This window comes from Schistocerca piceifrons, chromosome 2 (assembly GCF_021461385.2).
Source record: "Schistocerca piceifrons isolate TAMUIC-IGC-003096 chromosome 2, iqSchPice1.1, whole genome shotgun sequence".
NCBI classification, from domain to species: Eukaryota; Metazoa; Arthropoda; class Insecta; order Orthoptera; family Acrididae; genus Schistocerca; species Schistocerca piceifrons.
In genome coordinates, this window is record NC_060139.1 from 414,227,831 (window position 1) to 414,255,359 (window position 27,529).

A 27,529-nucleotide genomic window follows, 5' to 3' on the forward strand; every position below is an offset into this window, starting at 1 on the left:
AATAACCTGAAGATGTCAACAGCTAACCCACTGTGACACCCCAAAATACCTTGGAGTAAGGTTGGACCGTTCCCTCAAATATACAAAAATGAAAGTCTGGGCTAAGAATAACATTATTAGGAAACTGACCGGCAACAACTGGGGAGCACATCCGCATGTCCTCCGCACATCTGCCCTTTCTTTGTGCTTCTCCGCTGCTGAATATGCAGCACCTGTATGGCAGAACACCAGCCATGCCAAAATGGTAAATATTGCTCTAAATGAAACAGGACGAACTGTAACCGGCTGCTTGCGGGCAACCCCTATTAACAAAATCTACTACCTCATGGGCGTAGAAGGAGAATGGCAGCTGAAATAGAAAGAAAGAAGCAGGAGACGGGCCAAAGACACCCCCCCTGTTTGGAAGAGAACTTCAACCAATTGAGAAAAAGTTTCCTCCAGACAACGCAACCAATTAAAACATATGCAAACCGTAGGATACAACTCTGGCATAGCTCACCATCAGAGAAATATCGGGACAACCCCAAAGAAGAACTTGCTGCAGGTCTTCACCTTCCATATGGGACATGGAAGATCGTCAACAGACTGAGAACTGGAGTGTCTCGGTGTAAAGTGAACATGAAGAAATGGGGATACATCTCAGGGGACGAACTACGTGAGTGCGGTGAACTTCAAGACCACCAGCACCTATTCAACTGCAGGAAACTATCAGAACCTGTTTCCACGGACGATCTGGTTGTCGCCAATGATAAGGTAATCCGTGCATCGGAATTCTGGGCAGCACATGGAATGTAAAGATACACATAAACTTTGTAAGCCTTCAAAAAAAGTTTTGCATCACCCCAGTTCCCAGAACTCCTGAATATAGACTTTACTGTGGATATTGTATCATAGAGACAGTCTCTTTGACTGTTCAGAGATGTCATTAAACCCGCCTAAAGATGCATGAGCAGCGCCTATTAGACGGAGGGATCCCACAGTCGATCAGTTCCAGTCATTCCACGAGGAACGAGGCACACGGCTCGTGTTGTCTGTAGTTCACCAACGCCTAGATGCTCAATACCGCGGTTCGATCACGTCCGCATTGCTACTTTGTGCCAGGAAGGGCCCTCGACAAGGGGAGTGTCCAGGCGTCTCTGAGTGAACGAAAGCGATGTTGTTAGGACATGGAGGAGATACAGAGAGACAGGAACTATCGATGACATGCCTCGCTCAGGCCACCCAAGGGCTATTAATGTAGTGGATGACCGCTACCTACGGATTATGGCTCGAAGGAACCCTGACAGTAAGGCCTCCATGTCGAATAATGCTTTTCGTGCAGCCACAGGACATCGTGTGACGACTCAAACTGTGCGCAAAAGACTGCATGATGCGCAACTTCACTCACGATGTCCATGGTGAGGTCCATATTTTCAACCACGACATCATGCAGTGTGGTACAAATGGTTCAAATGGCTCTGAGCACTATGGAGCTCAACTTCTGAGATCATTAGTCCCCTAGAACTTAGAACTAGTTAAACCTAACTAACCTAAGGACATCACAGACATCCATGCCCGAGGCAGGATTCGAACCTGCGACCGTAGCAGTCTTGCGGTTCCAGACTGCAGCGCCTTTAACCGCACGGCCACTTCGGCCGGCAGTGTGGTACAGGTGGGCCAACAACATGCCGAATGGATCGCTAAGGATTGGCATCACGTTCTCTTCACCGATGACTGTCACATATGCCTTCAACCAGACAATCGTCGGAGTCGTGTTTGAAGGCAACCCGGCCAGACTGAACGCCTAAGACACACTGTCCAGTAAGTGCAACAAGATGGAGGTTCCCTGCTGCTTTGTGGTGGCATTATGTGGGGCCGACGAGCGCCGCTCGTGGTCTTGTAATGCGCCGTAACGGCTGTACGATACGTGAATGCCATCCTCCGACCTATAGTGCAACCATATCGGCAGCATACTGGCCAGGCATTCGTCTTCATCGACAACAATTCGCGCCCCCATCGTGCACATCTTGTGAATGACTTCCTTCAGGATAACGACATCGCTCGACTAGAGAGGACAGCATGTTCTCCAGACATGGACCCTATCGAACATGCCTGAGATAGATTGAAAAGGGCTGTTTATGGATGACGTGACCCACCAACCACTATGAGGTATCTACGCCGAATCGCCTTTGAAGAGTGGGACAATCTGGACCAACAGTGCCTTGAACTTGTGGATGGTATGCCACGACGAATACAGGCATGCATCAATGCAAGAGGACTTGCTACTGGGTATTAGAAGTACCGGTGTGTACAGCAATCTGGACCACCACCTCTGAAAGTCTCGCTGTATGGTGGTACAACATGCAATGTGTGTTTTTATGAGCAATAAAAAGGGCGGAAATGATGTTTATGTTTAACTCTATTCCAATTTTCTGTTCAGGTTTCGGAACTCTCGGAACCGAGGTAAGGCAAAACTTTTTTGATGTATGTTGATGGCATCGGTCTGGGCTGTTTTGTGCTGGCGTTGAACGAGAGAGTGACTTGTAGAATAATGGCTCTTCGATCAGGTGTTGTAGGCAGGGTTAATCTTGATGAGAACAAAGTCTTTTGCGACGGCACTGTTGTATAAAACATCTTCAAACTTCTTGCCGCGTCAGTTCAGGGTAAACCGTCGAGTTGCTCCTGACGAAGACGATGGTGGAAATCGTCGATTGATCGGGGTTTTACCCTGAACTGACGCGGCAAGAAGGCCGAGAGTATTTTATACAGGCTTAACTTTGCTGATCAACACAGAGAATTTGGTCATGGCAGTGGTGGTGGTAAGTTCCTATGGTACCAAACTGTTGAGGTCATCGGTCCCTAGGCTTACACACTACTTAATCTAATTCAAACTAACTTAAGCTAAGGACAACACACACACACACACACACACACACACACACACACACACACACACTCCTGCCCGAGGGAGTACTCGAACCCCCCGACGGGGGAAGCCGCGCGAACCGTGGTAAGACGACTCAAACCACAGCTACCGCGCGCAGCTTGGTCACAGCAATACCGTCTATATTGAGGTAGCCATGTAAGATATCTGCACTGTTACAGAGGTAGAATATTCTGTGTGCCACGAGCAACACCGAATTATTCTATTCACCAAGGTTTCAAAAGCTCTATATCTTCAACTTGGACTATATCCCCTTTTTCCTAAATAAAATCAGCCGAACCAGGAATCATTATATTGTCACTTCCAGTAGCGCTGAAGATGGAAGTGGGAATGCTGTGCACTATTTGGTGGATTTGTGTTTGATTAATTTCTTCATTAGCAAGTAAAAGTTTGCAGCCGAGAGAAGTTAAATGAAATTTCTGGATTATCACAATTCTTCTGACATCTGACCTACGAGACTTCATAGTTCTCTGACGTTCATGAACTGAAATCTAGTGTTTTCCCGATGGTAACACGAGTCTGAAACTAGCCTGCAACCGGCATGAATGACACGGGAGACCATGTAAGTTTCATCTTCCTCTAAAAGGTAATCTGATGACGTGCTTCCAGTGTATTTAGATAAAATTTAAATTTTTGAAGCGGTTCTTGTTGTCTTGGGACAACGTTCTTAATTATTTACGAAACCTTGCTGCTCGTCTATGACACAAATGAAGCTGTCATTTGCGCGACTGCTACGGTCGCAGGTTCGAATCCTGCCTCTGGCATGGCTGTGTGTGATGTCCTTAGGTTAATTAGGTTTAAGTAGTACTAAGTTCTAGGGGACTGACGACATCAGATGTTAAGTCCCATAGTGCTTAGAGCCATTTGAACCATTTTGAAGCTGTCATTTGGTATTTGTCCATTACATGAACCTATTTTATAGAAAACTAGCGACCCACCACTTCTTTTTACAGGTGGCACAATATTTATACCAAGACTACTTGTGTGGCATAGTGGTAATTTTGTTGACGAGGCCATTGCGTAGAGATATGATTAAAATTCGATTAAAATTCAGAGAATAATGTTAGGTACCTGATTATCATCGTTTTCATATAACTTAAACGATTTAGCAGCGCAGCGCAGGAAAGTTCTCTTGAGTAACGAATGTTATTTGTTCCATAATCAATTAGCGTTTTGCGTGACACCCCTTGACAACGGCGGGAGTTGCAAGCTACCCCGCAGCCCGGCCCAGCGACTGCAACACCATTTTGGCATGAGCTACGTTAACTTTGCAGCAGCCTGGTAGCAGTATCAGTATGGCTGTCCGACAGACCACAACTGAGTCCGACGAAACCCTTGTCCAGTTACTGGCTGCGCGACTCCAGTGGCAGCGCAGTGCGAGCTACATTTTCTACGTGACCTTTTTCGCGTTTCCCTACATAACATGACACTGCCAGGCAATATCACTGGGATACGCTCTCCCCCAAGAAACATTGGTATGAAGTATAGTCTAACATGAAACTATGGTACGAAGCAGCCTCTGCTACCCACCATTCAATACGAATCATCCCTTGCAACTACAAAGCACCGTCTGCCACACAACAATGATACGAGGCAGGAGCGGCAGCAGCGCCAGGCCGTACGAGTCACAGTGGTTCCAAGGAGCTCTGCCATTTATCACTAGATAAATGGCTGATAATTTTCACAGCGACAGGTAACTTTAATTCACTGTAGTTCAGCAATTTTGTAGAAACATTTATAAACTGCACATCCAAACCTTCCTCTTAAATCAATCTATTTATTACTGAAAACCGTACACAAAATCGCTACAGTTGCTCCTGACTTTACCCTGGACATACACACAGAAACGTGGCAGGCGACTTAAGTTTGTATATGTATGCGAGATAGAAGTTAGATACATAGGTAGATTGAAGATAGAAATCACAATTTCATAGACGATGAATGATTTTGAAAAGCCACTTCTTGGACAGTTAAGTAATGAAATTGAAGCACAAAAAATTTTCATAGTACTAGGTAACTAAGTCGATAGTTTTAAGTAATGCAGAAGCACAAAGGTGAAACTTTCATCTAAATAGAAAACAAAATTGTATTTTTACTGGACCATCCGTCACACCAGTCAGCAGCCTTGCCACAGTGGTAAAATTGTTTCTCGTCAGATCACCGAAGTTAAGTGCTGTCGCGCTTGGCTAGTGCTTGGATGGATGACCGTCCTGGTCTACCGAGGGCTGTTTTCAAGCGGGGTGCACTCAGTCCTAATGAGGCCACTTGAGGAGCTACTTGACTGAGAAGCAGCGGCTCCGGTCACGAAAACTGACAACGGCCGGGAGAGCTGTCCGCTGACCACATGCGTCGCCATACCCGCAACCTGTGACGCTTATAGGGTGAGGATGACGTGGCGGTCGGTCAGTAACGCGGCACCTATTCGGACGGAGTTATTTTTATCAGTCAAACTACGTCACCAGCCGCAAAAATTATCTTACTTCACGTTATTATTACCCGAAAAAGTAATGTGAGCCATGAATAATTGTTCTCTCGAGAATTTCGTAGTTTCCGAGATATGACTGTACTGGAGCCTACTCTGGTCCATTAAACCGGGAAAGATTATGCTGCAGTTTTTGTTTTCCGTAGGAGTGTGGTTCATACTTTAGTCCACCCAAGCTGATTTAGGGGTTATGTGGATTCATGTCTTATTACAATCGAAAGCTGTACACATTCTTGACACATGGACACGTCGTATCACTTTCCACGCCATTGTCCTCGCCGCCGCGCCGGCAAGACATTAAACTCGAACCGTAAGTCCTTCCCGTTCCTACAGCTCTTTACACAGCTTGAAAATAGTGAAAGACCGCAAACATTATTTCAAAGCTATACATGTCTTAAACTAATTATTCACTATTAAACACCAAATTTAAAGTGCATATCTACACTACTGGCCATTAAAATTGCTACACCACGAAGATGACCGGCTACAGACGCGAAATTTAACCGACAGGAAGAAGATGCTGTGATACGCAAATGATAAGCATTTCAGAGCATTCACACAAGGTTGGCGCCGGTGGCGACACCTGAAACATGCTGACATGAGGAAAGTTTCCAACCGATTTATCATACAAAAACAGCAGTTGACTTGCGTTGCTGGTGAAACGTTGTTGTAATGCCTAGTGTAAGGAGGAGAAATGCATACCATCACGTTTCCGACTTTGATAAAGGTCGGATCGTAGCCTATCGCGATTGCGGTTTATCGTATCGCGACATTGCTGCTCGCGTTGGTCGAGATCCAATGACTGTTAGCAGAATATGGAATCGGTGGGTTCTAGAGCGTAATACGGCACGCCATGCTGGATACCAACGGCCTCGTATCACTAGCAGTCGAGATGACAGGTATCTTTTCCGCATGGCTGTTACGGATCGTGCAGCCATGTCTCGATCCCTTAGTCAACAGATGGGGACGTTTGCAAGACAACAACCATCTGCACGAACAGTTCGACGACGTTTGCAGCAGCATGGACTATCAGCTCGGAGACCATGGCTGCGGTTACCCTTGACACTGCATCACAGACAGGAGCGCCTGCGATGGTGTACTCAACGACGAACTTGGGTGCACGAATGACAAAACGTCATTTTTTCGGATGACTCCAGGTTTTGTTTACAGCATGATGATGGTCGCATCCGTGTTTTGCGACATCGCGGTGAACGCACATTGGAAGCGTGTATTCGTCATCGCCATACTGGCGTATCACCCACCGTGATGGTATAGGGTGCCATTGGTTACAGGTCTCGGTCACCTCTTGTTCGCATTGACGGCACTTTGAACAGTGGACGTTACATTTCAGATGTGTTACGACCCGTGGCTCTAACCTTCATTCGATCCCTGCGAAACTCTACATTTCAGCGGGATAATGCACGACCGCATGTTGCAGGTCCTGTACGGGCCTTTCTGGATACAGAAAATGTTCGACTGCTGCCCTGGCCAGCACATTCTGAAGATCTGTCACCAACTGAAAACGTCTGGTCAATGGTGGCCAAGCAACTGGCTCGTCTCAATACGCCAGTCACTACTTATGATGAACTGTGGTACCGTGTTGAAGCTGCATGGGCAGCTGTACCTGTACACGCCATCCAAGCTCTGTTTGACTCAATGCCCAGGCGTATCAAGGCCACCGAGCGAGGTGGCGCAGTGGTCAGCACACTGGACTCGCATTCGGGAGGGCGACGGTTCAATCCCGTCTCCAGCCATCCTGATTTAGGTTTTCCGTGATTTCCCTAAATCGTTTCAGGCAAATGCCGGGATGGTTCCTTTGAAAGAGCACGGCCGATTTCCTTCCCAATCCTTCCCTAACCCGAGCTTGCGCTCCGTCTCTAATGACCTCGTTGTCGACGGGACGTTAAACACTAACCACCACCACCACCGTATCACTGCCAGAGTTGGTTGTTCTGGGTACTGATTTTTCAGGATCTATGCACCCAAATTGCGTGAAAATGTAATCACATGTCAGTTCTAGTATAATATATTTGTCCAATGAATACCCGTTTATCATCTGCATTTCTTCTTGGTGTAGCAATTTTAATGGCCAGTAGTGTAATATGCAGTGTGTCCACCCTCCGCCTCTATAACGGCTTGAACCTTGCTGGGGGTCTCTTTCAATGAGAAAGGTAGCTATGTGGGACACCAGGGTCGGGAGCGAGGTCGACGTTCTAACTCATCCCACAGATTTTCTACTGACGCCAGATCGAGACCTCGGGCAGGACCTTCCACTTCAGGAATGTTACTGTGCATAAACCGTTGAGTTATAGGTGCTGCTATACGACAGGGCACTTTGACAAACTGATACAATCATCGTCTCCGAATTGTATGCAGTACACAAGGCTGTGTTCATTTTCTTCGACATTTAATGTTTTCTTGAGCGCTTAAGAGGGCCACACCCTAGCCACGAGAAACACCGCCACACCGTAACACCACATCCTTCGCAATACACTGTTCGTACTACACATTATGGCACGTAACGTTCATCAGGCATTCACCAAACTTGAACCATTCCAGTGGATTGCCACGGGATGTAGCGTGATTCATCACTCCAAATCATTCGTTTCCATGTATCCACTGTCCCTTGGAATCACCCTTCACACCACCTCAAGTGTCTCTTAGAACTGGCTACAGAAATGTGTGATTATGAGGAACTGCTCGGGCATCTTACCCCCTTCTTGCTAACTCCCTACGTACAGTCATTGTGCCAGATGGACGGCTGGTAGCACTTTGGAACTCGCGAGTGATTTCATCTGATTTTTTTTTTATGTTTACACTTCATAATCACATCACCAGCTTGAGCAGCTTTAGAAGGCTGAAATGTATCTCGTGGATTTTTTGCTCTGTTGACATACAATGACTAAGTATCATTCGAAGTCGCTGAACTGTCGTGACACAGCAATTCTGCTGTAACTGTTTCTCTGCCGAGGGCACCATACTGTCTGCCTCCTTTTATAATGGCGGTTCTGCTTCTAATGACATCTAGTGGTTCATTCCAGAATTTCGTAATGGTCTCCGAACACTTTTGAACAGACAGTGTGTAGCTTAACAGGAATCTATCAAAATGACTTACAATGCTAGAAAGAGAAACATGACTTCCCTTATTTGTGAAAGGCAATTGCTTGACATAGCTGGACGGCGCCTTAAACGAGCATTACCGACTTATTAAATCCTAGGTAAAGTTTATTGACTCTTTTATCGGAACGGGCAAATCATTGTCTGTCTAAGACTGTTTTTCATGCGCATAGGAGTTAATCGACTCGTCTACGAGCCGATGGTCTCGTTAGGTCAAAAAATGGCTCTGAGCACTATGGGACTCAACTGCTGAGGTCATTAGTCCCCTAGAACTTAGAACTAGTTAAACCTAACTAACCTAAGGACATCAAAAACATCCATGCCCGAGGCAGGATTCGAACCTGCGACCGTAGCGGTCTTGCGGTTCCAGACTGCAGCGCCTTTAACCGCACGGCCACTTCGGCCGGCCTCGTTAGGTCAGGGGCAGGCGATGTTGGAGGCAGAGGTGTTTACAGGCTAGAAATCTGTGTCACCAGTAAAGCTGTAAAGAGCTCAAATGAGACCACTGGACACTATCGGACGAACAGCTAACCACTTAAGCTCTTTCAGCTATTTCTTACGATATTAACTGGCCCAAGCTGACAAAACATTGTCATGCATTGACGAAAGCGAAAGAGACCATCATATGTAATTCGTAAAGTTAACCTTACAACCTGCCGGACTGTAACATCTGTTTTCTGCAACAAAACGAAATATTGAAAACAGTGCACGTCGTTAAATGTACAACACTTAGCTTACATATAATGTAATGGAGATTTATTTTAGGCAAGGCTGTCTCTGTAGCATTAACAGTACGTAAACTCATATGGACTTGGTTCTTGGAGGGATAAATCATAGATTTAATCTTTCTAAATTTTTATAACAGAACTGGTAAAGATTAGATACTCCATTACTACATGCCTTTATTTTCCAACGTGTTGTTCATTTCTAACTGAACGACGAGTCGCATAGATGTCGAGTAAGTTTCAAGTTTCCATCCATCCCTCATCATTAACGTTTGTCACATTACCCCACACCAGTACACGGGAATACCACAATGTTTCTTACAACAAACATTCACCCTTCTACCTCCCTTCATTTAGCCACATTCTCCACAACACGGTGGTAGTTAAAGATATAGTAAAGAAAATTTTATAGATTAGAGCGAATATCTCCCATATTCAAAGCGAGTGAAAAGTCACAGGAAGATCAAAAAATGATTCCAATGCATATAATTGCTCTTTTATGTACAAACGTTAAGTAGAAATTATACTGCAAAATATTCGCGTACTTGACACCCGTAAATGAAACGGGCCTACGCTTACTGTTAAAAAGTAACGTTAAACATGTATACACTTTCTGTTTCTAAATGTCCGTCATCAGCTTTATAAAAGGTGAAGTCTGTTTCCAATACGGGGTAACTAAAGTGTTCATAGGAACTAGGTTCTGCGCGTAAATGAAAAAGTATATGAAATTGCAAAAATGTCTGCCTCTAGTCTGGTTGGCGTCCAGTTCGTATAAACACTCAGCTCTGGAGATTTTACATAACATTCGTTGGCGCATTTGGTGCTTTTAGACGGGAGTAGACTCTGTGCTAAAACTAGATTTAATCACCATGATTTTATTATTGTCGTATACAGATGGACATTACCGATGGAGAATGGCAAATTGCCTCCTAAGGACCCTTCCAACGAGGGGAGCTAATGGTGATCGTATTGAAAACACATACAGGAATTTCTACAAGTAACACACATGATTTATACATCTGGGTACTTATAGCAATGGTGAACTTCTGGTGATTACATGCGTCGTCAGCAAGGCGCAGGTGGTCACGCCGAGAGCAGTAAACTGCCGTTACAACCGACGGTGAGCGAAAGCGCAACACTGCTGTTACTAGCGACACACACAGGTAATGTCGTGGTTTTACGGCTGCCAATACTGAGGCGAGAAGATAGTCTGCTGTCAAACACGAGCGTGCTTTGAAGCATTTTCCAACCTACATGCAGTCTACTTCCACAAAAGGCAATGAACTACTTCTTTTCCTTAAGACCAAGTCCGAAGAGTAGCTACAACATACACGGTCCATTGACAACCGCCTATTTTCAGTATCAACCTGTAGTAACTACTCACAGACGGTGGGTGACAGCACTAGCAGTGGAGGGTATATACTGTAAAGATCGTCGCGGGGATGTACCACACAGTACAGTCGCTGTCGTAAAGTGGGAACGAAGCTGTTTGACTGGATGATCATTGGCTTTTGGGCCAAGGGCGGAAGAATTTTTGAAACGGGTAAGTTTGTAAACTGTTCGCGTGCCGCTATGGTTAAAGTGTACCATGGATGGCAAAACAGCGCTATGAAAAGCAGCGCCGGGGCAACTGCGACGCACCACAGACCATAGGTGACGGGACTGAACGACAGCTGCGAAAATGTGTACAGGTGAATGACGTGCAACTGGTGAGCAACTAACCACCCACTGAACTAAGGGTGTACAACAGTCTCTCCTCAAGACCATTATGGTCTGGGGAAGGATTTCGTGGCGTTCACGAGATCTCGTCATTCTGGAAGGCACAGTGTGACAACACAAGTATGCCGCAATCCTTGGGGCCATCCTTCAACCTACATGCTATTTGTTTTCTCCTGAGCCCGATAGCATCTATCGACAGGACCATGCATCGTGTCACACAGCTCGTAGAGTACGCGCGTGGTTCGAAGAACACTAGGACGAGCTTACCGTACTCTTCTGACCACCAAACTCCCTGGATTTATGCCCAATCTAGAATCTGTGGGACCACTTCGATACCCGAGAAACCTAACGCAGCTGGCCACTGCACTGCAGTGGGCATGACTGCGCATCCTGTCGGCAGCTTGCAGCACCTCCCCGCTTCAAAAGGGTGGTTATTCAGGCATTTGACAGGTGGACACATTAATGCGAGGGACCGTGTAGTATGAGCAAATTCCTTTATTCGGAAGAATTGCACCTTTATTTTCTTTCCTTTTCCTTTGCAGGCAGGAATATTTATGAACTTCACTCTCCAAATTTTCTGTCTGTCATCTCAATAAACGTTCTATACTCAAAATTCCTGAAAATACGTCGAGTGTTAGGTATGTATACTTTCTTTTGGCGAAGCATAATAATGCAGGAATCGGAAAGCGTAAAAGAAGTAACTCATAGGTTATACAGTTCCCCTCTTGTAGACTTCTGGATCGACCCATATTTTACGCTAACTTTAGACATCTAATACGTGCAACGTCCTCTCTAGTTTGCTTTACATGCCCGAACCTCGGTTCGCGGTTTTACGTTTACCTCTCTTCTGCTCCTTCCAGTGGCAAGTTTGAGCAGTTCCTGTTAACCTGCGCTACAGACATAACTGGTAAAGCCCGAGCAGCCCGACTAGTTACCAACGGTGAATACAAACGCTGCATGTAGAGCTACAGTCCATCTCTCTTGGAACAATCGTTGGTCGTGGGTGTACCAAACGCTCATCACACAACCGGTAAAAATATTTCAGTATTTCATATCAAGTTTTTGTTTAGAGAAAATCGGGAAGTCGAAGAACGATAATAATGAAGTATTCAGAGCTGCAAATGGAATAGATATAAAGTACCTTGTGGCCGAAGCGAAGAACGTAATAAGCATCCGGGGCATTTGTAGAGCGCTTTAAGCAACAGAGTAAATTTCTTATTCTCTAATGTAATCCTAGGACAAAGGAGGCACTTCCGTGGAGAACAGCGTTACATGTGAATCTGAAGCATGGACAGGGTAGAAACCGGAAGGAAAAGTATTTTGGATGTATTTGATTAAAAAAAAAAAAGGAAAAAAATGAGAGTGAGAGAGAGAAACAGATGAAATCGATGAAATTGCACAAAACTCCACGTCCTGATGGAATCCCTGTCAGAGACTGTATTGAATTTGGGGCTGAGTTATCTCCTCTGTTAACCATAATCTAATGGACATCTCTCAAACAAAATACCATGCCCAGTGCTGAAAGAAACCATAGGTCACACCTGTCTACAAGAGGATTGTCAGAAGTGATCCACAAGACTACCATGCAAGAACCCTGACATCCATCTGTTGATGAATCTTTGTACAAATTCCCATTTCAAACGTAATGGGATATCTCCACCAGAATAACCTGCTCCGTACCAACCAATATGAATTCCGAAAACATGGATCACGTAAAACCCAATTCGCACTTTCCTCACATGAAATTCTGAGAACCATGGATTAAGTCAGTCAGGTGCAGCACTTCTTGAATTCCAAAAATCATTTAAGATAGTTATACACCTTCGTTTATTATGGAAATACTATCGTATGGGATAACAAGCGAACTTTGTGACTGGCTTGAGGATTTTTTGATAGTAAGAACACAGCGTGTTATCTTGGACGAAGAGTCATAGACAGATAAAGAAGCAACTTCAGGTGTGCCCCAGGAAAGTGTGTTGGGACCCTTGCTGCTCACGCTATGTGTTAATGAACTTGCAGACAATATTACTAGCAACCTAAGACATTTCGCTGATGATGTGCTTATCTTTAATGAACTTCTATTTGAAAAAAAAAGATGCAAAAATATTCATTCTGATCTTGTTAAAATTTCAAAGAGGTGCTAAGTTTGGGAAATTACTTCGACAGTTCAAAAACATAAAATTGTGCAGTTCAAGAACGAATACACTTAGTCTCCTATGCCTATAATATAAACGACGCATCTGAAGTACCTAGGTGTAATAATTTGTAGGGATATGAAAATGAACGGTTAGAGTATTACGGAAATGCTGTCATTCAGCAAAGGATATTGCTTATAAAACAGTCTTGAGACCCATTTAAGAGCACTGCTCAAGTCTAGGGACTCATCCCAAATAGGGCTAACAGTGGATATTGCAAGTATACAGAGAAGGGCAGCAGGTATGGTCACAGGTTTCTTTGACTCATCGGAGAGTGTCATGAAGATAGTGAAGAAACTGAACTATTGACCTGACAGACGGTGTAAGATGACGCAAACTTTCCAGAAAAAGGCTACTTACATAGTTTCAAGACCCAGCTTCAAGTGATTAATCTAGGGAAATACTACAAGCCGTAGGTATCGCTCTCGCACGGGTCGCAAGAACTACACTAAACTCATCGCAGCGCGCACAGAGGCGTTTGAGCAATTAGTCTTCCAGCGGTCAGTACATAGATGGAACGGGAAGATGTCCTAATAACTTGCACAGTTGGAAGTACCCTCTGCCATGCGCTTCATAATGGTTTGAAGAGTCAATTGTTTCCACTACTCTGTTGACAGATCTAGAAAAGCTAACTTCTTGGAACCTTACATTTGCTGGCTGTAATAACATGGATCCTGACGCTTCTTGAAGCACTTTAACAGTAACACCAAACGAGCAACGAGAATCTATCAAATGCCAACGATACTTCTGCAACAAGGGTTTATTCCTCCACGCTGCTCGCAATGCAGTCTTCTCTCCGCCCTATGCTTAATTTGATGAATGAGCAAAGTTCACACGAATTATTACTCTGCAGAGTCTACGGTGTGAAATAATCAAAGGAAAGCTTATTGCTAAGAGATTAGAGGCATTTTTTTCCATATTATACTTCCTTGTGCCTCACATTGACAGACTGAAGAACCTGTTCATGGTCTGCATGTAACCACTTGAGAAATATTTTCTAAGAATTATGTGCACTGTTTGATCAATTAACGTGGTCATAGTGTGATCGGTGGACTGCTACTAACCAACACCTACTAACCAAAGTGACGTAAACTGAACAAAAGGTGGAACGAGAAGTGAATCAGCTTTATTGAAGCTTGATTAAGTTTGTATATTTGCAAAGTCCTGTGAAAATTTGGAAATGCAGAAACGTTTTAATTTATTGAAAGAGCATGCTTTGCTTGAACAAGGTACCTCAAGAGTACATCGTTTTAAGTTTATATTTCTGTTTCTAGCATTCATCATTGTTGCTAATATAGTCGCTATGAACTGAAAAATATGACTCACAAACAAAAAACCAACAACTGTGTCGTAGAACAAGTGTGTGACACTCAAAGATATTTAAACTGATCACATACAGACGCGGAAGATCAAAGCAACTAACACAGATGTCACTATTTAATTTTATGATATGCAAGCTAATATTGTGCAAATTCATTAGAGACATTACATGATTTCTCTGTAGTCTATATTTGAAGCAGTGTCATAAATACACCCCCGCAGCTTCGGAAATTCGTTTATACAGTAAAAAGTTTTCAGTTGATGAGTTGTTAGAAGAATTTATGCGCAAATGACTGTGTATATTTTCTACCTGAACGTAATTTTCTTGCTAGAAGTGAGATTCACTACTGTATTAACAACTCTGGAAGATATCTATAACAGTAATGTGACGTTTCTTACCCGTTCACATGTAACACAAAATAGTTACAAAAATATTGTACCGTAGAAAAAGTTCATAAGGAAATGAGAATGGCTTAAAGTGTCAGTCACCAATTTACCTTTGCTTTTGACTGTGTCTGTAATCTGTACGATTTCAAGCCTAAACCACCTATCAAAAGTTATGACATTTGTATATTGACTGACGCACTCTGTTATTTCCATTTACTCGATTATATGATCACGGATCTTACAGCCTCCAGCCACAGGCTTACGAAAATCAATTTGCTTAATTTTGAAGTCCAGTATTCAAAATTTTACAAATTCATTACGTACGTGAAATAGCTCCGTTCTAATTGTAAATCGCAACTGCTTTTCAAATATAATTTACAAACAGATACACAGTTGAAACTCGTCACATGCAATATTTATATCGCACTCGAACAACACAGCGCAAAGACAAGACTCAGATACATATCTATTTACCCTATCACAATTTTCGCACTCGCACGACACATCTTAGCGACAGATAACTGTTCACCCCACTGCTGGTTTTAATGCGAAGCTCCGGGGTGACTGCTGCAGCAGAAACAGCGTCGTTGCTAGGAGACGGCGGCGACTCACCTGGAGGAGCCGGCAGGTGTCTGCGAGCGGCGTTCTCCCAGGGGCTGCGGCTGCAGACTGACTGACTGGCGACACGGCGGTGGTTGTCGAGCCACTGTGGCCTCCACTCCGCGGGAGCGGGCGGCTATAAGGCGGCCGCCGGCTCTGGGGACGCCAGGGGCGCGCAGGTGGGAGCGCATGACGCACGGGCCGCGGTGGGCCGCACGTGACCCTGCTCCGCGAAAAGCACTGCTCTGCGGGAAGATGTATGGAAGAGCCGTGGCAGCTGCAAGCCCTCTTCCGAGTTTTACCTCGAGGACGACGTAACAAACGCGTGGCTCAAGCACCACTACACCTCTCCCTTCCTTTGTGATTTAAAGAGAAGCTCCCAAAATAATAGTGAGAAGAACCATCCACGGCTTCCGTTCGAATGATTTTCTACATCTACATCTACATTTATACTCCGCAAGCCACCCAACAGTGTGTGGCGGAGGGCACTTTACGTGCCACTGTCATTATACCTCCCTTTCCTGTTCCAGTCGCGTATGGTTCGCGGGAAGAACGACTGCCGGAAATCCTCCGTGCGAGCTCGAATCTCTCTAATTTTACATTAGTGATCTCCTCGGGAGGTATAAGTAGGGGGAAGCAATATATTCGATACCTCATCCAGAAACGCACCCTCTCGAAACCTGGACGGCAAGCTACACGGCGATACAGAGCGCCTCTTTTGCAGAGAATCGTCGAAAAAAGAGTTATATGGAAAACACTAACAAGAAAAACGGCCAGGGTGGTAGGACATTTGTTAAGACATCACTGAATTACCGTCATGGTACTAGAGGGAGCTATAGAGGGTAAAAAGTGTAGAGGAAGACAGAGATTGGAATACATGCAGCAAAGGGACAATGAATATCTCCAACTTAAGTTGAATATCACATAAGGAAGGTATAAGGTACTAGCACAATATTTAACATAACAAAATAGCTGATATCATTCGGCTTTCAGATAGTGTTTTATAACAACATTTACTCTTTTCTGGCGATGGAAACTTTTCTCGGGAAGCTGTATGTATGTGATAACAGATCAAAGCAGGCCAATAACTACGTTTTGCTGCACCATTTTAGTAGAGTCTCCAGTAGACGGCTAGTTAGTATCAAATGAAAATTTAATCACCAAATTCATTCTTATTGTCACAACAAACCTTACTTCGTTGCTTACATCCACAAGGAGTTAAAACACAAAACTGTTGAGAAGTTATACCTTGCGCAGCAAAACAAATGACACTTGTGCAATTCTTGTGAGTCAAACAGTATGTGGTTTTAAGGCATCAGTAATAAATTGTGCATAGAAAGTGTATGATTTAATCTCCGTTCACCCTGATGTACACAGTGCAACGTACGGTCAGATCATCTAAGCCACTCTGACGTGACATCCGTGTCGTTGAAGAATTATAAACCTGTTCTCAGATCAAAATCAGGAACTTTGTAGATTAGTAGACGGTTATACCGTTGAAGCTGTTTTACTCTACGTGCTGGACAGATAACTACGTCAACACTTTTATTTCATTGCATAATGCTATTAAAGTACCGTGAAGGCAAGGTATGTTTCGCATTACATAAGACTGTTAAATGTAGGTCAAACGTACTGCAGTGTGACCCAATAATGCTGCAAATGCGTTAATGTGTAGTGACGTGTGTGAGGCAGGTAGGAGAAGCATTATAATGAATGGTTTGCAACCGCAAAAAAATTCTCTTATCTTAAATGATTTTTCACGCTATTAAATTTTCGCCAACGAAAGATTCACAGCTTATTAAATAATCAAATTACAATGAAATCCAGACCATAAACTGCTTACAGGCGGTGATCTGTATCAACGGAGACAGTTGAAAATGTGCCCCCGACTGAGATTTGAACCTTGGTCTCCTGCTCATAGGGCAAACGCTCTATCCAACTGAGCCATCGAGGACACAGAGCCTCATGCGACTGTAGGGACTTATCTCTGCCACGCTCCTGGACAGCAAGCTACACCGCGACGCAGGGCGCCTCTCTTGCAGAGTCTGCCACTTGAGTTTGCTAAACATCTCCGTAACGCTATCACGCTTACCAAATAACCCTCTGACGAAACGCGCCGCTCTTCTTTGGATCTTCTCTATCTCCTCTGTAAACCCGATCTGGTGCCGATCCCACACTGATGAGCAATACTCAAGTATAGGTCGAACGAGTGTTTTGTAAGCCACCTCCATTGTTGGCCTATTTATGAGCATTTTATTCAATTGATTAACACACGAAAAGAAATATCAGAGGAATAGTTGGAAATGGAAGACCTAACAAAAGAAAAATGAAACACACAGAAGTGGAGGAGGAAACTAAATGAAACTTTATGGGGTAAGATGGTATGTGATGTTATTTCAGTCATCACAGGGGCTCACTTATTCGCTTGCCTTTGTACGTCCTCTGGTCTGGGTGCATGCTCTAATTTGATTTGTAGGGGTGTCCAAAACTTTGTATCTTCTTTTTAGGCAAGTGTTGTAACTGGGTTTTCATCACCTGGGTGCTAGCAATGGGGCGCAGTTCACGTCCTGACTGGTCTCACGCACATGTTCTATTGGAGACAGGCTCGGGGCCTCTTGCTGGCGACATGAGTGCCTCAAAACAGCGCAGACAGAATTTTTCGGAACTTTGTCGTAAGGAAAAGCAGCAAAATTATGTTACAGCACTGATCAACTGTATGTTATGTACTTCGTTTGGTGGCCGGTTTCTGTCTTTTATAAGACATAATCAGACCATTTTTTACTATTTGGTATGTTCCACACTCCTCCAGAGCAGCCTGCTCCACACCACCGTCTCCTGCTCTCAGCAATCAGTAAAAACTGGTCTAATGAAGGCTTTTTAAAAGACCAAACTCGGCCACCAAACGAAATATACAACATGTATAATATCAACTCTGTTTTATTGAAATAATGTTAATAATATGCAGACAGTTCATACGCAGAAGTGCCATGAGTGTCCGAGCATTGTCCTGTTGAAAAATGGCGTTACGACACTGTCGTATGAGATGTAATAGATGAACACGCAAGATATCTGTGACGTGAAGTTGTGCCGTCAGAGTTCCCACAGTCACTACCTTCCGTTATCTGAAGCCACATCCGATGGCTCTCCACATCGTGGCATCAGGAGTAACACCGCTGTGCTCTCTAGAACTTTGAAAGAATGGGACCACTCCCAAGATCCTCAACATAATCACCGACGACAGTCATTCGGGGTAGTGCAGAACTGAATTCATCGCTAAACACACTGCTACGGCATTCATCAGCAGTCCATGCTTCCCGGTCACGGCACCAATTCAGGCTCAGCCGTTTGTGCATGGGACGTAATTCCGTAGTCTGGATGCTCATAGTCTCCGACAGGTGACGTGGGGTGACTCGGAATGTTTCAGGAAGTCCATTACTCGTTCTCTGTTGGCAGGGGCAGATCTGAAGAGGTTACGACGCGCTTGGTGTACAACACGACTATCATGTCTTGCGGGGGTCAGACGCGGTCGACCGCGAACTTGACTACGAGTAGGCCTGCCATCTCGTCCCCAAAGACTCTGTGATTGGGCCGCTGTCAAATCCGAGTAGCTTACAAATCTGGATGTTCCACTATTATATCAACTGGTCAAAAAGAGACCGACAGTGAGGCCCCTTTCAAAACTGACATGCCTCTCATGAGTACGCTCCATCTCCGCGTCCATTACAGGTATCACTCAACATATGACGCTGTTCACGCCCCATGCATACAACTCTGTATATCAACTGTAAATACTGGGTGGAGGGGGGGGGGGGGGGACGACTTGGAGGGATCCTTTGCCATTTCATTACGTGTGTCTCTATGTCGCGCTGCTGCATGCATACGCCACAGGAGGGAGCCAAAAAGGAGGGATTAAAAACCCTAAACATCCGTTTCTCCTTCGGATCACGTTCAAATTTCGTCAATTGTTTTGAACGGTCCCTATAATCCAGTCCTGCATACCGAGGCAAAACTTGCTGCCACGCTACACTCCGAAGCGGTGATATCACGTTCAATGGAGTAGTAGCGCCGCACGGGATTGGCCGAGCGGTCTAGGGCGCTGCAGATTTGACTGTGCGGCTGGTCCCGGCGGAGGTTCGAGTCCTCCCTCTGGCATGGGTGTGTATGTTTGTCCTTAGGATAATTTAGGTTAAGTAGTGTGTAAGCTTAGGGACTGATGACCTTAGCAGATAAGTCCCATAAGATTTCACACACATTTGAACATTGTTTTTTGGACCTGTAGCCCCCCGCGATGTCCTTAGAAAAGCGTTAAATGGTTCAGGGGGGTGTCAGCGGCGGCAAAATTTGTAAATAATGCGTCCTGTTGTACATCACACTGCAGACTATTGTTCTTGAGTGCGAAATGTGTGAAAATTAACGCCCCTAGGGTATCGATTCTGAGCGATTGTGTGCCTGAAATGTTTTCCTCGACCACCCATAAGAAAACCACGTGATTTCAGCGCTGGGCGTCGCAATTATGACCTCCATCGCAGAGGCACCAAGCGAAGAGGTGAAAAGTAGTTAAGATGGGGAGTAACTACCTTCCCATCGTGTGACAAGTCGACGGTGGTTTTGGGCAGAATCGTGGTGAAATTTGGTCCCAATGTGACATCATTTTACCACGTTACACTCTGGCCTTTCAGTCGCCTGTGTCGACACCTTGCTGTTTGTAACCGTCGCCTAGTTTGAGCGTGACGTTGCAGAGCTCCACGGTTTTTGCAGCATTACAGAGGAAACCTGTAGGCGCCTTTCAGTCAAATTTTAAACATCAATGCCGCAATGGAAGACAATTACATTCTTTCAAAGAAATAACCTTTTAACTGTGTCGCGCTGTGTATATGTGGCCACCACGACAGTAGTAGAATATATTCTGGCGGTGTAACCTCCCCCTCACTTACCGACCTTAATGACAGTGAAAAATGAAACCGCGTGTACCTAATGGGAGTTTTGGAAAAGCAATCGTCACCGAAGTTAACCTGTCGGTAAAGAGGGAGGAAAGGGTTACATCTATATGAAAGGAAAAATGCAAATGAAACTGGTGGAAATTAATTTTGAAAAGGGGTAAAGTTAATAAAGAAAGTAAATGTGCGGCCGTTACGTTAACAATTAACTAGCGGTAATTAGGTATTTGAGATTTGGGGAAATCACGGTCGCCAGTCCTAAGGACAATTACTATAGTAACTGAAAAAGAAAGATTATTACACATATAATTAGCACTAGAAGCGTGGCAACTGAAGGTTGACACGTGTAGTGTGAAAACTGAAAGTTTGTCAGAAGTAATAAATTTCGCTACACCCTGACTTAATTTAGCAAAAGAATTAATAAAACTGGAAAATCGAAAGTTAATTTAGTGACTGAAGTTAATAGTGAGCTTTCTTTCTGAAGCACACCGACATTCAGTAAAATAAGGTTAGTCTTGGACTACCTCAACAATCATTTCAAAAGCTACTTGAATCTACGCAATTTAGAAATAAGAGAATTAACTTTGAACTTGAATTAAATGATTCTGAACAATTAACAATAGTAAAATTTAGTACGTACCAAGCTGAGATGCAGTCACAGGTAAGCTAAAATACGGTAACAAAACTCGCACTCTTAATTTGTGCTTGTGTAATCTAACTATTGTAGCCAGCTAATGCTTGAATTGAACTTTGAAATTAAAGCAGTGAAATGGAATTATGCTGGCGTTTGAATTTCAACGACACTCGGGTTCATTTCGGAAAAGGAAGGGACCTTGCTTGGTAATGCAATTGGGACAATGAACAACAAAGGTTCATGCTAAGTTGCTGTAATTTTGCGAGGCAAATGGGACAAGATTAAAAGCTGAGGTCTGCCATACAGTTCTAAAACTTTACGTGCTTCCAGTCTTCCTTGTTGGTAGATTGAAGGTTCGAAGCCGTCGATCGAGGAGGTGGCGACAGTCACTCATTGTCGGCCGTCGCTGTTGCAGAAGCTGGATGTTGGCGAGCCTTCTTCTCGACACGGTCACCAGACGAAACGGGCTCTTGATGTGCGCTAGTTAATGTTTCCCGTCCGCGACACCATGTCAGAAACTATCATCGCAAGTCGAGCGCAATTACATGCTGCCAAACCCCGAAAGCGCGGCAACCCGCGGGAGCGCCACACAACACACCTGCTCCACTCGCTACTCCCGCCACACTCCGACTGTTCCGCCCGCGCTCCACGCGGCAGAGTTAACACTCCCAAAGATCCTACAAACTTTGATTCCTCACACGACCTATCGATGTAATCGTTCGATAGCAGTTTTCCCTAGGCAAGACCCAGCGTAAAAATACAAATACTCTTTACACAACAAACCAATTATACATCGACATAAGTGCATAAATATATATATACAAACAGTAAAACAATTACAATATATAAAGAGACAGAAATGTCATATCTTGAGGTAACAAAACAAGGAAAAAAATAATAGTACAATAGATGGAAATAGGAGGATATGCATTTCCGGCGTTACAGCGGAATCTGCATTTACGTATTTAATGGAATAAAAGCATTGAAAATATGCCGGGAAACTTTGTTAGCGGTATGCAAGAGTGGAAAAAAAGACGAACATACTGATGGCGCCATGAAAGGAAATAATGACGATTATTACCTCAAATAAGGAAACTGATGTCACGAAAGCGAGAGTAAATATTAATATGCGTGTACAGTGTCAACGAATACAGTGCGACTGAGAAGTACAAGAAACATTAATGACTGACTCTTCATGCCACACTACTTATTTCAGGTAAATGCAAAGTAGATGATCAGTGACATTCTGTGACGGAAGAACGTCAGAGCTAAATTACAGATCAACGCAAACATGTATTATTGTTTTGCACGATTACGTTCTGCAGGACTTACATTTGTATGGTGACTGCCAGCGATTGTGAACAGTCTACTCTGTCCTCGTATCAATACGACGGGCAGTGGAGGTTATGTAATGGCATACGTATTCACGGCATCCACGGCGGGGAGTCTCACAGCCACGCAAAAAAGGAAAGATAATTGCTGGCAGCTACGAAAACATTTTGAGCCTTGTTTCATGTGCCAAATTTCTGTTCAGCAATCAACGCAAATGATTGTAAATACATTCTTGAGCGTCATTGTGACTGATTTTCTGCATTTGTTAGTGCGAGCGTGCCTGTAACTTTCATCATATTGCGAATGTAACGAATATGTGCGTGTCTTTCCGACGGTGGAAAGGTCTATTTGTTCCACAATCCCTGCATGAAATCAAGGGTTTAAAATATAAACGATGCCAACATCACAGTGAATACAACATGTTTAGTATAATAGGTGGATTTCATTTTCACAGAAAGGAAACAACAGCAGCTGCTCCAGAAAACTAAAAAACAGACAACAGTGAAGGTCTAAGTGGGATAATTTTATTGCTAGGGTAAGCCAGTAACTAGGGCAGTAAACTCAAACCGCACTGCATGTCAATGAAATGTATTTCATAATTACGAAAGGGAAGAGAGAGTGAAGGGATCAATTCTTCATCTTTCTTTTACTACCACGAAAAAAAAAAATACGTTAGTGCGTATAATATCAGTGACATATGGAAAAGTTAGTATTAGGAACTCTTAAATGTCACGAGAGATCGAGATAGCGCAGCTGCTAAGGATGTGTGCGCGCAGATCGTTATAGCGTGGTTCAGATCCCCATCCTGCCCTTCTGCTTTAGGTTTCCTTGGCTTCATAAAATCGATTATGTACCTGAAACGATTAACCTAAATGATGAGATGGCACCTTTGACGTAACGTTGTGTTATAACTCCCTTCCATTACCAAATATCAGAATCTATCACAACAAAGCTTACGGCCAGTCAGAGAAATTTTCAAACGTACAACAAACAAACACCGACAAAAATTGAGGACACTAAAATGAAAGTGAAAATTCCCAGCTTAAAACTCTACTTGAGTGCGACAGTTATTATAATGAAAAATAAACAAGGCACAGCAGTAGACGGCTCTTAGTAAATACGTATACAATCACCAAATCGGAGAAGAAAAGATAATAAATTTAAATTTCTAGTTGCTAAGTTTGTTCAGGATGGATATGAGGAAATAAGACTGAAGAATCGCTAGGTTAAAGAGCGGCACCTTTCATATAAATGTAAAAAAGGTATCCAACGGGCCTCAAAATTTGGATATATTGTTGGAACTGATAAGGTAGGGTAATGTAAGGAAGTAGAAGGTTCTCCAGAGAATCGGTGAGGAAAGAGGTATATGGAAAACACTAACAAGAAAAAGGGACAGGGTGGTAGAACATTTGTTAAGACATCACGGAATTACCGTCATGGTACTAGAGGGAGCTGTAGAAGGTGAAAAGGGTAGAGGAAAGCAGAGACTGGAATACATGCAGCAAATAATTGAGGACGTAGGTTGCAAGAGCTACTCTGAGACGAAGACAGGAGAGGAATTATTCGTGGCGGGCCAAATCAAAGCAGTCAGAAGACTGATGACTTAAAAAAAATGAAAATAAAAAAAATAAAAAGAGTCAATGAATATCTTCTACTTAAGTTGAATATCACGTCAGGAATGTATAAGGAACTAGCACAAAATTTAACATACTCAATAAAATTGCTGATATCTTTCAGCGTTCAGATAGTGTTTTATTACAACATTTACTCTTTCCTGACGATAGAAACTTCTCTCGGGAAGCTGTATGTATGTGATAACAGATCAAAGCAGGGCAATAAATATGTTTTGTTGCAACATTTTAGTAGCTTCTACAGCAGACAGTTGGTTAGGATCAAAGGAAAATTTAATCACCAAATTCATTCTTATTGTTACAATAAACCTTACTTCGTTGCTCACATGGACAAGGCGTTAAAACAGAAAACTGTTGAGAAGTTATACCTTGTGCAGCAAAACAAAAATGATACTTGTGCAGTTATTGTGAGCCAAACAATATGTCGTTTTAAGGCATCAGTAATAAATTGTTCATAGAAACTGTATGATTTAATCTCCGTTCACCCTGATGTGCACAGTGCAACGTGCGGTCAGATCGTGTAGGACACTCTGACGTGACATCCGTGTCGTGGAAGAATTATAAACCTGTTCTGAGATCAAAATCAGGAACGTTGAAGCTGTTTTACTCTACGTCCTGCACAGATAACGACGTCAACAGTTTTATTTAATTCCATAACGCTGTTAAAGTATCGCGAAGGCAAGGTATGTTTCGCATTGCGTAAGACTGTCAAATGTAGATCAAACGTACTGCAGTGTGACCCAGTAATGCCGTAAATGCGTTAATGTGTAGTGACATGTGTGAGGGAGGCAGGAGAAGCATTGCAATGAATGGTTTGCAACCGCAAGAAAATTCTCTTATCTTAAATGATTTTTCACGCTATTAAAGTTTCGCCAACGAAAATTTACAGCTTATTAAATAATCAAATTACAATGAAATCCAGACTATAAGCTGCTTGCAGGCGGTGATCTGTCTCAACGGGGACAGTTGAAAATGTGTCCTCCGACTGAGATTTGAACCTGGGTCTCCTACTCACATGGCAGACGCTCTACCCAACTTTTTTTTTTGTATTTTTTTTTATCCTCTGCCCGGTACCCCCCAACTGTGGGGGGGGTTATCGAAGACACTGCGTAAATAGTTGGCAAATAGTTGTCGGTATCGGGGTGTACACTCAAGTGTGCTATGACTGTCCTGGAGAAATTGCCAGTAATCAAGCACCATCTTCTCATCATCTCGAAAGAGGTAGTATATGGACATGCCTTTAAACCATGTGAGAGCATGAGTCTTCGCAGGTGGGAAATAAGTATCCTCTGGACAAAGGAGGAGCCGTGGCATAATTGTGCGAGGCGCGATACGTAGGTAGCAGGCGAGGATCTTCTGCACTAGCAGCCATACCTCTAACGGCGATCCACATGTTAAACGGTGGTCGTCAGCATCCACGAGGTGGCAATGTGGACAAAGGGGGGAATCCGCCATCCCAATAGCGTGCAGCCTTTGTCGTGTTACAACCTTCCTCCTTCACCACCTGGTACCACGCGGCTCGTACCCACGTGGGGAGGAACGACTTCTGGACCGCTCTCCACACTGCAGGCCATAGGGTCGTAGGGCTCTTCCTCTCAATCACATTGCGAGGGATGGACCTTAGCAGCAGTCTGTAAACGTCTCTGGCCTTGGGAGGGCGAGTGTTGGGAAGGTCTGGGTGCACGTTACTCAAGAATAAATGCCGAGAGGTGCGAGAGTGAGGGTGTAATGTGCGCAACCGTGACAGGTGGCAGAAGAGACGCCGGCAGCAATTACTCTAACAGACGACCCGTAAGGGAAGCATCTTTGTGGGTCCACAATTTCATCATTGTGCACAGGTATAATGCTGTAGCCCTCGCTCGTACATTTATAAGTCCCAGTCCGCCATCAAGCGGAGGGAGGGTGAGTGTTTCGTAGCGGACTTTGAATAGGTGTCCGGCGGTAAGGTAATATCCAAACGCTGCTTGTAGTCTGTGTGCCATCGCTGTCGGTATCGGTAGGACCTGGGCCATGTGGATCATCTTAGTTGCCACGTGAAGGTTGAGGTATTCCACACGCTGTAGGAGGTCCATCCGTCGAAGTAAGTTCCGGCGAACTTCTGTGCGTATTGCCTGTAGCAATCGTGCATAGTTCATGGCAGCCGTACGGCGCACGTCCTGTGTAAATGTTATGCCCAAGAACCGGATCTTGTTAACTAGTGGGAGAGGGGCGAAAGCGTCCTCCTGTAGACCTCTCCCAATGGGCATCGCTGCCGATTTGGCCACATTCATGAGGCTGCCCGCTGCCAAACCATAGCGATTGATCCATTGTATCACCGAGCGTACCTCGTCACCAGATCGGACAAGTGATAGGTCATCAGCATATATCCTGCAGTGAAAGGTGTGCTCCCTCAATGACATGCCCGAGAGCCTGTTTTTCAACCCTCCGACAAGTGGTTCGAGTGCGATCGCGTAAAGGATCATGGAGAGAGGGCATCCTTGGCGAACTGACCGTCGGATCGGAAAGGGACCCGCAATCCGTCCATTCACCAATACACGGGATGCAGCTCCACGGAAAAGGCGCTGAAAGATGTCGAGAAAGTCAGGCGGGAAGCCCATGCGAGCCATAACGGACAGAAGGAACTTGTGGTGAACTCTATCGAAGGCGTGGTCGAAATCAATGGAGATCAGAGCAGCTCGAAGGCGACAGGATGTGGCGGTGGCTATTAAATCCCTGCATTCACTGGTTGCCGTTTGCATGTTGGTCACTCCGCCCTGTGTCGTTTGCTCCATTGAGAGGAGGAGGGGCAGAACCGTCTTCATGCGGCTGGCGAGTAGTCGGGCGAAGATTTTATAGTCCGAGTTGAGCACTGTAATTGGCCTGTAGTCCTCGACCGTCCGACCTCTGGAAGGCTTGTGTATCGGTATTAGGAGACCTTCCACGAATGCAGGTGGCACGTGAGAAGCGGGGGTCATCAGTTCTTGGCACATGATGATCCATCGGGGCATCATGAGATCGCGGAAAGTACGATAAAACTCGAGCGGCAGTCCGTCTGGCCCGGGAGATTTGTTGAGTGCTCCCTTGTTAAGCGCGTCCTCGATGTCGTCTCGTGTAATCCCACCTAACAGCGTCGCCGCTGCTGCATTGTCGCGGGTGTGCGACACGTGCTGCAGTATGTCGTGATCGTCCGCTCCCTCGTCCTCTGTATTCACCTCGTCGTAAAACCGGCGATAGTGATCTGCGAAGGCTTCTGGAACTGCCGCCTGAGTCATTACGACCCTACCACCTGGCAATACGAGGTCCGTGATCAGCTGCTGTCGGCGTCGGCGGCTGTCGAGCACGATGTGATGCATAGACGGGTTTTCTCCTTCCACTAGGTCCTGACGTCGCGATCGCACTACGACCCCCTCCAAACGTTTCCTCGTAAGAGACAATATTTTACCTTTAATTCGGCGGCTTTCCATTTGTCGGTTTGGAGATGGTGGTTGGCTGTCGAGTTCGCGAAGCATCGTGTAATAAAAGTCCAATGTGTGACGATGCCAAGCTGC

The 27,529-nt window shown here is 44.6% G+C and overlaps 1 protein-coding gene across 2 annotated transcripts in view; it reads right to left on the bottom strand.

Moving 5' to 3' along the window:
- The window catches only part of LOC124776632 (sodium-dependent nutrient amino acid transporter 1-like), a 216,120-nt gene extending 200,556 nt beyond the window's left edge, over positions 1–15,564 (bottom strand). For both annotated transcript variants that reach the window (XM_047251720.1, XM_047251719.1), the window contains exon 1: positions 15,481–15,564. The gene's annotated coding sequence lies outside the window, so the exon portion shown is untranslated. The remainder of the gene's footprint in view (positions 1–15,480) is intronic.
- Between the last annotated feature and the right edge of the window lie 11,965 nt (positions 15,565–27,529).